A 12,693-nucleotide genomic window follows, 5' to 3' on the forward strand; every position below is an offset into this window, starting at 1 on the left:
CAGATATGATCTCATTAAATGGCCAAGCTCGAAGGGCTGAATGGCCTACTCCTGCTCCTATCTTCTATGTTTCTATGTTTCTCACTGACGAAACAAAAATACTCCGACAGCAAATCCCGGGGAGATTTAGGGTCTTTCAATTGCATCATTTTTGACGAGTGTACTTGATAAGAACTTCATAAATAAATATTACTAATTGAAGCAATGTTGGTTTCACCTCCAGTTAATATTTAACTTCACAATAATGTTATTCCTTGTCCAACAAGCCGAAGCTTAACAAATTATTTTTAAAAATTAGGGAAATTCTCTGTACCACATGGGGTCAGACAGCACTTCTACTGAGAAATATCTAGGACCGAAAACTCTATGTGGGTTCAGTCGGCAGTAGGTGTAGCTTTGACTGGTGTTCTACACTCGGTGAGATCACTTACACCCCAGACTCTGATACACTCTATTCTAACAGTAAATGGGCTCTACTTCTAGCAGATTCGGTTTGAAACCCCGACTGGAATATCAACTCCAGTCTGCTCTGTCTATACAAGAGCCGCAGGGAACAAAATAATAGAAACTGGCGCGGAATTTGTGTTCGATTTCGATTTTAAATCTAAATTTGACACATAGGTCCTCTGAAAATTAAAGTTAGCGTTAATCAGATGCAATATATAATACACATGTTTACTGTCACCGACAGAATTGAACAAGTGTTCCCTATTTGAAGATTATGGAACTTTAAAATCAAACAAACAACCCAAAATATGTAGTAAATGAAAATTCTACTGATTCCATAAACCATTTCAATATTCACTTGATACGATCACAATAAATGACAAATTTGAATCATAAATGTCCATTATCTGTAAATTGATTTTCATCAACTCGCGATTTGTGAAAATGATTCAGGGAGTGATGTACATTTCATGTTTTTCTCCGTTCTATGATTTGCAGAACATATTCTTTAAATTAGCTACAATAACAGGATTTTAGTATCCAATCAGTTTTATAACATCAAATAAAATGAATCACGGTAACATATTACATTAAACGCACAATGTTTCTGATAACGGGGCTAGAAGGTTTCGCTCTCAGGAAACCAGACTTTTTTAATTATCAAGATTAATAAAAATAACAAATACACACTGGAAACAGAGAAAAAATGAATGAAGTCATCGACTGACAAGCTGAGCAAAGGTTATCGTGCAGTTGGAAGGAGATTGAGAATCCAGTCCGGATATCTCATTAAACACGACATGACATTATATAAAAACATGTGGCATGTGGAAGGAGACTGAGAAACGTTAATTATTACGTGATACTGTTAATATAAATGTATGAAATAGAATGATTAATTTCAGATAAAAAGTTCATAATTTTGAAGATCATCACTGAATAAACAACAATACGCACAATCTCGGAGTGTGTGGAAATTTCAGTAACTTTTTTTGGAGAGTGAACTTAACAATGACTATATTGATAATTAATACAAATTGAAACAATATTGGTTCCACATCTAGTTAGTATTTAACTTAACAATATTATAATTCATTCTCCAATGCTCTAATACTGAATAAACTATTTAAAATAGTTCAGTTCACTGTACCGAACGGGTCAGGCAGCACTTCTACTGAGAAATAACTGTAACAGAAATGTGTGTGGGTTCAGTCGGCAGTAGGTGCAGCTTTGACTGGTGTTCTACACTCAATGAGTTCACTTACACCCCAGACTCCGATACACTCTATTCTAACAGTGACCGCGCTCTACTTCAAACAGGCTCAGTTTAAATAATCGGATTAGAACTTCAACTCCAGCCTGCTCTGTCTGTACAAGAGCCGCGGGGGACAAAATAAAACAATCTGCTGCGGTAGTGTCTCCGATTTCGGTTTAAAAACTAAGTTTCACTCGAGGCTCATCTGGGAATTAAAAATAAGTGCTATTCAGTTGTAAAATATTCTTATATCTGAATAGAATGACATCGACAGAAATGGATAAAGTTACCCTATTTGAAGTTGATGGAATTTAAAAAGAAACAGCCAACGCAAGATATGTTTCAAAAGGGAAATTTTCAAATTGCATAAAGCATTTCAATATTCACATCATGCGATTCCAGTGAATGACAAATTTGAATAAAATATGCCCGTTTTCTTCAAATTGAATTTGATCAGCACGCAATTTGTGAAAATGATTCAGGGAGTGAGATACATTTCATGCTTTTTTCTCCGTTCAATAATTTGCAGTAAAAGTACTTTAAATTATCTACAAAACAGGATTTTTTTATCCAATCAGATTATAAAATAAAATAAATTTAAACCACAGAAATATATTTCGTTAAACTCACAAAGTATCTGATAACAGTGAGATAACGTTTCCCTGTCGGTGAACCAGCATTTGTTATTGATAGAGATTAATAAATATAACCAAAAACACACTGGAAACAGAGAGAAACTGAACGGAGTCACCGACCAAAAACCTCAGCAAAAATATCGAGCCTGTGAAAGGAGATTGAGAAACAAATCCCGAAATCTCATGAACCCTACATGTCACTGTATGACCGGTATGGAGAATGTGGCAGGAGATTGAGAAACAAGTTCCAATATCTCATTAAATTCTACATGACTCTGTATGAAAAGTACGGGGCATGTGGACTGGGACTGAGAAAGCTTCATTATTGCATCAGTCTGTACATATAACATTTTTAAATAGAAAAAATAGTTTAAAATTAAAAGTTCATAACTTTGAAGATAATCACTAACTAAACAACACTCACACAGCAAATTATCCAAAGATTTAGAAAATGTTACTAACATCAATTATTGGAGAGTGTATTTCATTATAATTGTACTAATATGTAATGCTAATTATTGCAATATTGTTTTCACCACTAGTTAATATTATATTAGACAATATTTATAAACCTCATCCAACATTCAAATGCTGAATAAAGTTTTTAAATATTTCAGTTCACTCTATCACACCGGGTCAGACAACACTTCTAGTGAGAAATATCTGTGACAGAAACATGTGTGGGTTCAGTCGGCAGTAGGTGCAGCTTTGAATGGTGTTCTACACTCAGTGAGTTCACTCACACCCCAGACTCCGATACATTCTATTCTAACAGTGAACGTGCTCTACTTCCAAAAGGCTCGGTTTAAATAATCCGATTAGAAATTTAACTCCAGTCTACTCTGTCTGTACAAGAGCCGCAGGGGACAAAATAAATCAAAACTGTCGCGGTGTTTGTAACGGATTTCGATTTTACATCTAAATTTGACACAAATCTCGACTGGGAATTTAAAAAAATGTTATTCAGATGAACAATATTCTGAACGAAATAACAACAAACGCTGGAAAAACTCAGCAGGCCAGGCAACATCCGTGGAGAGAGAAATGGCATTAACCTTATTCTAAACGAGCTGACTGTCACCGACAGAAATGAAGAATTGATTCCCTATTTGAAGTTGATGGAACTTAAATTCAAACAAACAGCTGAAAATATGTATTAAATGAAACTTCTACAAATTAAATAACAATTTCAATATTCACTTTATATGAGCCCAATAAATGACAAATTTGAATAAAATTTACCCATTTTCTTCAAAATAAATTTGATCAGCTCGCGATTTGTGAAAATGATTTCGTTCAATGATTTGCAGAAAATGTTATTTAAATTATCTACAAAACAGGATTTTAGTATCCAATAAATTTTGTAAAATATAATAAATTGAACCACAGAAATATTTTTCGTTAAACTCACGAAGTATCTGATAACAGTGAGATAACGTTTCCCTGTCAGTGAACCAGCATTTGTTATTGATAGAGATTAATAAATATAAGCAAACACACACTGGAAACAGAGAGAAACTGAACGGAGTCACCGACCAAAAACCTCAGCAAAATATATCGAGCATGTGGCAGGAGGTTGAGAAACTAATCCCTGAATCTCATTAAACCCTACATGACATTGTATAAAAATTATGGAGCAGGTGGAGAGAGATTGAGAAACAAGCTCCAATATCTCATTAATTTCTACATGACACTGTATGAAAAGTGTGGGGCATGTGGACCGAGACTGAGAAAATGTCATTATTACATCAGTCTGTATATATAAATGTATTAAATAGAAAAAATATTTTAATATTAAAAGTTCATAACTTGGAAGATAATCACTAACTAAACAACAACAAACACAGCAAATTCTGCAAACACTTAGGAAATGTTATTAATATCAATATTTGGAGAACGTCTTTAATTATAATTGTACTAATGGTTAATGCTAATTGATGCAATATTGTTTCCACCGCTAGTTAATATTTTATTACACAATATTTAAAAACCTCAGCCAACGTTCTAATGCTCAATAAAGTTGTTTAAATAGTTCAGTTCACTATCACACCGGGGTCAGACAGCACTTCTACTGAGAAATATCTGGGACCGAAATCTCTATGTGGGTTCAGTCGGCAGTAGATGCAGCTTTGACTGGTGTTCTACACTCAGTGAGTTCACTTACACCCCAGACTCCGATACACTCTATCTAACAATGAATGCGTTCTACTTCTAACATGTTCAGTTTACATAATCCAATTAGACTTTCAACTCCAGTCTGCTCTGTCTGTACAAGAGCCGCAGGTGGAAGGCAATGGAGAAACCAGTCTCGATATCTCATTAAACTCTACAGGACACGATTAAAATTCAAGAAAACAACATTTACTTTCCACATCACCTCAATGTCTTCAGTAGTAAAGACCAATCACTGTATTAATGAGATACATAATATAAGAATAAAAAGCATATCCATAGATAAACGAAACAACAACACTCACACGGTAAATTCCCCGGAGATTTAGGAAGTTTCAGTGACATCTTTTGGGATAGTGTATTAAAATACTAATAATGAATGCTAATTGAAACAATATTGATTGTCCCTCTGGTTAATAGTTTTTATACAATATTGTGGACCTTGTACAGCACTCTAACTCTGAACAAACTATTTGTTAGTTCCAGTCGCTGCAAAACGCTGGGGTCAGACAGCACTTCAACTGAGAAATATCTGAGAATGAAATGTGTGTGTGTGTTCAGTCGGCAGTAGGTGCAGCTTTGACTGGTGTTCTACACTCAGTGAGTTCACTTACACCCCAGACTCCCATACACTCTATTCTAACAGTGACCGTGCTCTACTTCCAACAGGCTCCGTTTAAATAATCCGGTTAGATTTTCAACTCCAGTCTGCTTTGTCTATACAAGAGCCGCATGGAAAAAAATAAAGCAAAACTGCCGGGGTATTTGTGACCGATTTCGGATTTAAATCTAAATTTAACACAAATCTCTACTGGGAATTTAAAATAAGCGTTAATCAGATGAACAATATTCTAAACACGCTGATTGTCACCGACAGAAATGGAGAATTGATTCCCTATTTGAAGTTGATGGAACTTAAAATAAAACAAACAGCCCAAAATATGTTTTCAATGAATATTCTACAAATTAAATAAACAATTTCAGTATTCACTTCATACGATCCCAATTAATGTCAAACTTGATTAAAATATACCAGTTTCTGTAAATGGACCCAGACTCCGATACACTCTATTCTATCAGTGAACGCGCTCTACTTCGAACAGGCTCAGTTTAAATAATCCGGTTAGATTTTCAACTCCAGTCTGCTCTGTCTGTACAAGAGCCGCAGATGGAAGGAGATGGAGAAACCAGTCCCGATATCGCATTAAACTCTACATGACAGGATTAAAATTCAAGAAAACAACATTTACTTTCCACATCATCTCAATGTGTTCAGTAGTAAAGACCAATAACTATATTAATGAGGCACAGAGTACAATAATAATAATCAGCGATGACTCACAGTTGAGAAGCTGCAGTAAAAAGAGGGTCAGGAAGGACCGCAGCATCGTCCCCGGAGCCGGTTACAGCGACGGGACCTGAAAATTAACCGAATGTTGTTCGCAAATACCGAGCGGGACCTCCAGCACCTTCCGACACCTCGACTGAACTGGGACTTAATTCTTTGATAACAGTTTGTACAGAAACCAATGTTTCTTTCAAAATAACCGATAGATTTTGACAGGAGTTAACCGTGAATTGCAGCCTGGTAAAATACACCAATGAGAATGAACCTGCTCATTAATAGATGCAAAGAGCCCAGGTTCCACCCACTGCCGTTGAGCTGTGTGAGTCTGATAAACGAAATGAGTCACCGACCCCGCATCCGGATCACAGAATCACACAGAACAGAAGGAGGCCACTCGGCCCGTTACACCTGTGCCGGCTCTTTGAAAGAGTTGTTCAATTTAGTTCCACATTCCCAGCTTTTTGCCTATAGCCCGATAATTATTTCTAAAGTCTGGTGCTCAGAATTGTATCCAATACTCCAGCTGAGGCATAACCAGAGATTTGTAAAGTTTTAGCATTATTTCCTAGTTTTTTATATTCAATACCCCTATTTACAAAGCCAAGTGTCCCATACGCATTCTTAACCACCCTCTCACTTACCCAGTCATCTTCAAAGATTTGTCAATATGCTCCCCAGTTTCCTCTGTTCTGGCACCCCTCAAAATAGATTATACTGTCTCTCCATATTATTCCACTCAAAGTGCAATATTTCACAGTTAGCCACGTTAAATTACATTTTCCATGCGTCTGCCCATTTCACCAATATGTCTATGTCTTGCTGAATTCTGCTACAACAATGCTCACTATTTAATCCGTTGCATAAATGTATATCGCCCACAATATTCAAAATTGTATTCCCTATAACCAAGTCCAGGTCATTTATAGATTGCAAGAAAACCAATTGTTCTAATACTCACCCCTGGGGGGGCTCGCTTCATAATTCTATCCAGTCAGATAAAACATCTCTTCACCACTCCTCTCTGCCTCCTATTCCTTAGCCAATGTACTGCGCAAGTTACCACCGTCCGTTCAATATCGTGAGCATTTATTTTCGGAATGAACCTTCAGTGAGGCACTTTATTAAATGGATTTTGAAAGTCCATAGATACAACATGTACTGCAGTACCTTCATCAACCATCTCTGTTACTTCATCAAATAAATAAATCAGGTTAATCAGAAACAAATTATCTTTAACTAATACGTGATGGCTGTCTATTATTAATTTATGCTTCTCCAAGTGAGAATTAATGCTGTGCCTGACAGTGGTCTCTAGTTGTCTAACTGACGTTAGACTGACTGGCCTGTAGTTTCCTGGTTTATGCCTCTCCACTTTTTTCAACAGGTGTCTGGCATTTACAATCCTCCAGCCCTCTGGCACCACTCCAATGTCCAAGCAGATTGAAAGATTGTGGTCAGAGCGTCTGTTATCTCTATCCTAGCTTCGCTTAGCAACCTAGGATTCATCCCATCTGGACCGGGTGACTTGTTAACTTTGTGTGGTGCCAACATATTTAGCAACTCCTTTCTTTTTTTATCTTATCCAATATCGCTACTCCCCACTCCTCTACTCCGACATAACTTCATCCTCTTCTTTTGTGAAGATAAATGCAAAGTATTCATTCAGCAGCTCAGTCATGCCCTCTGCCTCCACAATAATATTTCCTTTGTTGCCCCTAATCGGCCTCACAATTCCTTTAACTATCCTTTCACTTTTTTATAGGTTTATAACAGATTTCGGGTTCCCATTTAGATTACAAGCTAATCTTTTCCTCATACTCTCTCTTTGCTCTTATATCCTTCTTCAATTGCCCTCTTCACTCTTTGTGTTCTGCCTGGTTTTCAATTGTATTCTGTACCTTTCTTTTGTCATAAATCTCTGTTTTCTGTTTTATTTTAATCTCTATTTCCTTTGTCATCCTGGGAGCTCTAGTTTTGGATGCCCGAATGTTGCTCTTTATGGGGATATGTTTGTATTGTACCCAAAATATCTCCGCCATCAAGGCCGGTCATTGTACCTTTACTGTTTTCCTGGCCTTTTGTCCAGATGTGCTGGATCCCTTCACAAATCAGTGAAATTTTAGCTCTTTTCCATTTGATTATTTTCACCTTTAATTTATCTTGCACCATGTTCATAACAACTTACACATAATTATATTATGATCACTATTACCCAGCTGTTCTCACTCTGAGTCACACTGCACTTGTTCTACTTCGTTACCCAGAATTAGATCCACTACTGTTTCATTCCTCAGAATTGTATAGCTCATTTTCTGTTCCTTAAGTCTAAGCTAATCTATTCAGTATTGGACCATCTAGTATATCGTCCCTCTCTATAACGGCAGTATTATCCTTGACCAAGTCTGCCAGCCCTCCATTCTTTTCCCCTTCCCTCTCCCTCCTTACTACATTATAACCATGAATGTTTAGTTCATGTTCCTGGCCATGTTTAAGCCAGCTTTCCATCCTACCGAATTTATTATAACCCCATGTGGCAACTTGCACCTGTAGCTCGTCAACTTTATTTGTAGCAGTCCTCGCAATAACACACATGCATTCAAACACCATGCTAGTCGGCTATGTTTTTTACCTCCATTTACTTACTGCTCTCACTAAGTTATTGTTTGTTCTGATGATATTTCTATGCACCTGGTCTCTCCTCTCTGCTGCTGCGTCCTGGCGCCCTTTCCCCAGCCAAATGAGTTCAAACCCTCGCCCAGTGCACTAATTAAACTCCCTATGAGGACATTGGTCCCAGCTCTGTTCAGGAGCAACCAGCCCTGCCTGTAAAATTCTCCCCTAACACACAACATGTCACAATGTCCCAGGAATTTGATGCCCTCCCTCCTACACCACTTCTCCTGTTTCTGTGCTCACTGGCACGTGGCACTTGGAGTCATTCAGAGCAGATCAACTTTGAGGACCTGTTCTATAATCTTTTTTCCAGCTTCTGAAACTCCGCCTGTTTGACCTCAGCCCTTTTCCTGCCAATGCCATTGTTTCAGATATGAACCACAACTTCTCCTGTTCCCGTTCCCCTTGCACAATGTCCTGCAATCGTTCAATGATATACTTTACCTGGGCACCAGGGAGGCAATACACCATTGGGAACTCATTTTTGTGGTTGAAGGAATGCCTGTCTATTCCCCTGACTATCAAATCTCCAATAGTCCCCCAGAGCTACACTCTCTTGTGCCCCACTGTGCAGCCGGGACTCCCACAGTGCCTGCATTTGCTTCTGACTGCAAGGCCCTGAGCTAACTTCACCCGGACTGTTATTCAACACTGAAAACCGGTTTGTGAGTGAAAATAGGAGTCAATCAGGGAAACACGGACGTAAAACCGCATGGGAGATAATTTTGGTCTCAGACCAAATTTGCTGATCATTATTACTGATATTATCATTTTTTCTATCTATATATATATAAAGCGGTTTGTCTCTGTCTGTCTGTTTGTCTCTCTGTCTGTCTGTCTGTCCGGCTATACAATCAAAAGTTATAGAGCGTACCTACACATATGTTATATCAAAAGAAAGCTTATCGTTAGGGGAGTCTAATAGGCATACTTACTTTTTGGTCAGACAACAATTGTTCAGACAGTATCCAAAAAAGTTTCAAAAAACGGCAACATTCCGCTCATTAGCATTGAGTGACGTGATGGTTGACCAATCGTACAGGGGATTAAGCTGATGCCTGACCAATTGGTGCATCACGGGGGGCGTTTCATTGCGTGTGTGGGCGGGCCTAATCCTTCTGAGCTGAGGTGAGTGGTGGCCATCTTGATTCCTAACTCTTGATTTATTCTTCCCACTTTGCGTGTGTGTGGAGGGGATTTTGGGAGCGAGTTGAAGTGGGGAAGTGTTTCCCCGGCGGCGGCCATCTTGATTCCTAACTCTTGATTTATTTTTCCCACTTTGTGTGTGTGTGGAGGGGATTTTGGGAGCGAGTTGAGGTGGGGAAGGATTTCCACGGCAACTGGGCCCGGGCCTGGGCCTCTCTCACAGCCTGTAGCCCCTCAGGAGGGCGGGGTTGGGGGGAAGAAGGTTTTCCCCAGCAACCGGGCCCAGGCCTCTCTCACAGCCTGTAGCCGCTTGGGAGGGCGGGGGAGGAGGGTTATCCCGGCAACCGGGCCCGGGCCTCTTTCACAGCCTGTAGCCACTCAGGGGGTGGGGGGGAGGGAGGAGGATTACCCCGGCAACCAGCGGCATCTCACTCTCCCCCCAGTCTCTTTCTCTCTCTTCCCCATGCAGCCCGAAAGCCGGAGGAAGAGGGAAGTGAGCAGGTGAGCGGCGGCATCTCACTCTCCCCCCAGTCCCTCTCTCTATCTTCCCCATGCAGCCCGAAAGCCCGGGGGAAGCGGGAAGCGAGCAGGTGAGCGGCAGCATCTCACTCTCCCTTCCCCGCACAGCCCAAAAGCCCAGGGGAAGAGGGAAGCGAGCAGGTGAGTGGCGGCGTCTCTCTCTCCCCCCCACCGCAGTGACAGGCATTCATCTGCCACCCTGCCAACCGGGTCCAAAGGCCCACTGCGTTAATGATGAGGAACGACGGGCTTGCTTCGAAGCGATGGGCACCCGGCTTCTCGATGTTGGACTGACTCTGTTCTGGTACCGGAAAGGAGGGAGAGACAGGGGGAGGGAGGGAGAGACAGGTGGAGGGAAGGAGGGAGAGGGGTTGAGGGAGGGAGGGAGGGAGAGGGGAGGGAGGGAGAGGGGTGAGGAGAGGGGCAGGGAGGGAGAGGGGAGGGAGGGAGAGAGAATAAAGCAGGGAGAGACATGGGGAGGGAGAGAGAGAGGGTGAGGGAGGGAAAGCGTGAGGGGTTGGGACAGGGAGGGAGAGCTCACCTTATTCCTTCCTTCCTTCCTTTGCAGGGGTCGATCTGGCCAGGCCTGAGGTGCACCTTCCCCCCCTCTCTCTCCAGGCTAATCCCAAACTAAATCCAGCAGTCTCTCTCTCTCTCTTCCCCCGCCCCGTCTCTCTCTTCTCTCCCCAGGCTCTCTCTCTCTCTTTTCCAACAAAAACATGCCCTCAAAAAACCCTCGGCACCGCCGGGCACTCCAGCTAGTTACATATAAAGAATAATGAACTGCTCACTTTCTGATGTGCTGCAGCCCTTTACCCAGCACAGAAGCATTCAGAATAGGATTGAGTGATTAAACACCGACAATCAGATGGATTCAATCCCAGTTAATTTCATTCACAAGAGCGGTTCAAGGTGGAGTGGCGCTCACTTTTTTTTAAATTGACTTCACTGATACAGAGAGGAGAATATGAGATCCATGAGCACTCTGAGCCGGGAGATTCACGAATCGGGCCGGGCACCATTCCCGCTGGCGGTCGGCACCAGCCGGGCTAGAGCTGGACCGATAACCCCATTGGGACAGGCCCGGAGCAGCATCAGGTCACCTCACACATTAGAGCAGCAGTTGCTTTAAATTATAACATATTGAGGTAATTATATGTAACAAGTTAATGTGAAATCATTCTCCATTCCGCATAAATACCGTGATTGTTATTCACCCGGTAGAATTCCCTTCATCCCTTACACGCACTAAAGCTGGAGTTTAATATCAGTGATCGGCCCCAGAATGGTCCCAGTGGCTCCCCCTGGTACTGCAGCTATAATGATCTCACGCTGAACAAAGTTTCAGTCTTTGGTTTATTCACTTTAACAGCGTCCCCGAGTGTTCCTCTCCCTGCACTATACAGGGGTAGAGTGCCGATCCAGTTTTGGTGTCCATACTTAAGAAAAGACATACTTGCTCCCGAGTCAGTACAAAGAAGGTTCACTCGGTTAATCCCGGGGATGAGGGGATGGACATATGAAGAGAGGTTGAGTAGATTGGGACTCTACTCATTGGAGTTCAGAAGAATGAGAGGCGATCTTATTGAAAAATATAAGATTGTGAAGGGGTTGGATCGGGTGGATGCGGGGAGGATGTTCCCGATGATGGGTGAAACTAGAACTAGTGGGCATAGTCTTAGAATAAGGGGCTGCTTCTTCAAAACTGAGATGAGGATGAACGACTTCACTCAGAGGGAGGTAGGTCCATGGAATATGCTACCCCAAAAAGCTGTAGAAGCTACATCATTACATAAACTTAAAACAGAAATAGACAGTTTCCTAGAAGTAAAGGGAATAAAGGGTTATGGGGAGCAGGCAGGAATTTGGACATGAGTCTAGGTTCGGATCGGTCATGGCCCTGTGTGTAGCGGAGTGGGGCCAGGGGCCCTGTAGCCTGATCCTGCTCCTATTTCGTGTGTCTAATTCTGTTAGATTCAGGAGATGGTTCTGTGATAGTAGATTGGCGGTTAGGATCAGATCAGCCATGATCTTATTGAATGGCGGAGCAGGCTCGAGGGGCCGATTGGCCTACTCCTGCTCCTATTTCTTATGTTCTTATTACAATTCCCCTTTAGTTGGTGGCCTATATGACTGGGTCTGGTGAAAAAGGAGACGCAGACTAAACTGTCGCTCAGGTCCATTTGTGTTTCCCGATATCACATCTGATACCTTCTGCCTCTAATGTAAAATACCCACTACAGAACAACGGGAATTACAATCACAGGGTGAATGGAACTCGCTTTCACACAACTGTTCAATCTCCCGAATATAAAGAAAAGCGGAACAAGAGCCCCCAACCCAATTGAACCTTTCGAGTTAATACTAAATGGGATGTGATAATTACGACATCTCCATACAAAAAAAGGGAACGTAGTGAGGGAGAATAAAATAAGAATTCCGGCTCCTCAGAAATTTGGAGAAACTGAGAGGACACAATCAGACTCATTTGGAGCCGG

Source organism: Somniosus microcephalus, chromosome 30 (genome assembly GCF_052327205.1).
Source record: "Somniosus microcephalus isolate GS21.2 chromosome 30, FLI_Smic_1.0, whole genome shotgun sequence".
Lineage (NCBI taxonomy): Eukaryota > Metazoa > Chordata > Chondrichthyes > Squaliformes > Somniosidae > Somniosus > Somniosus microcephalus.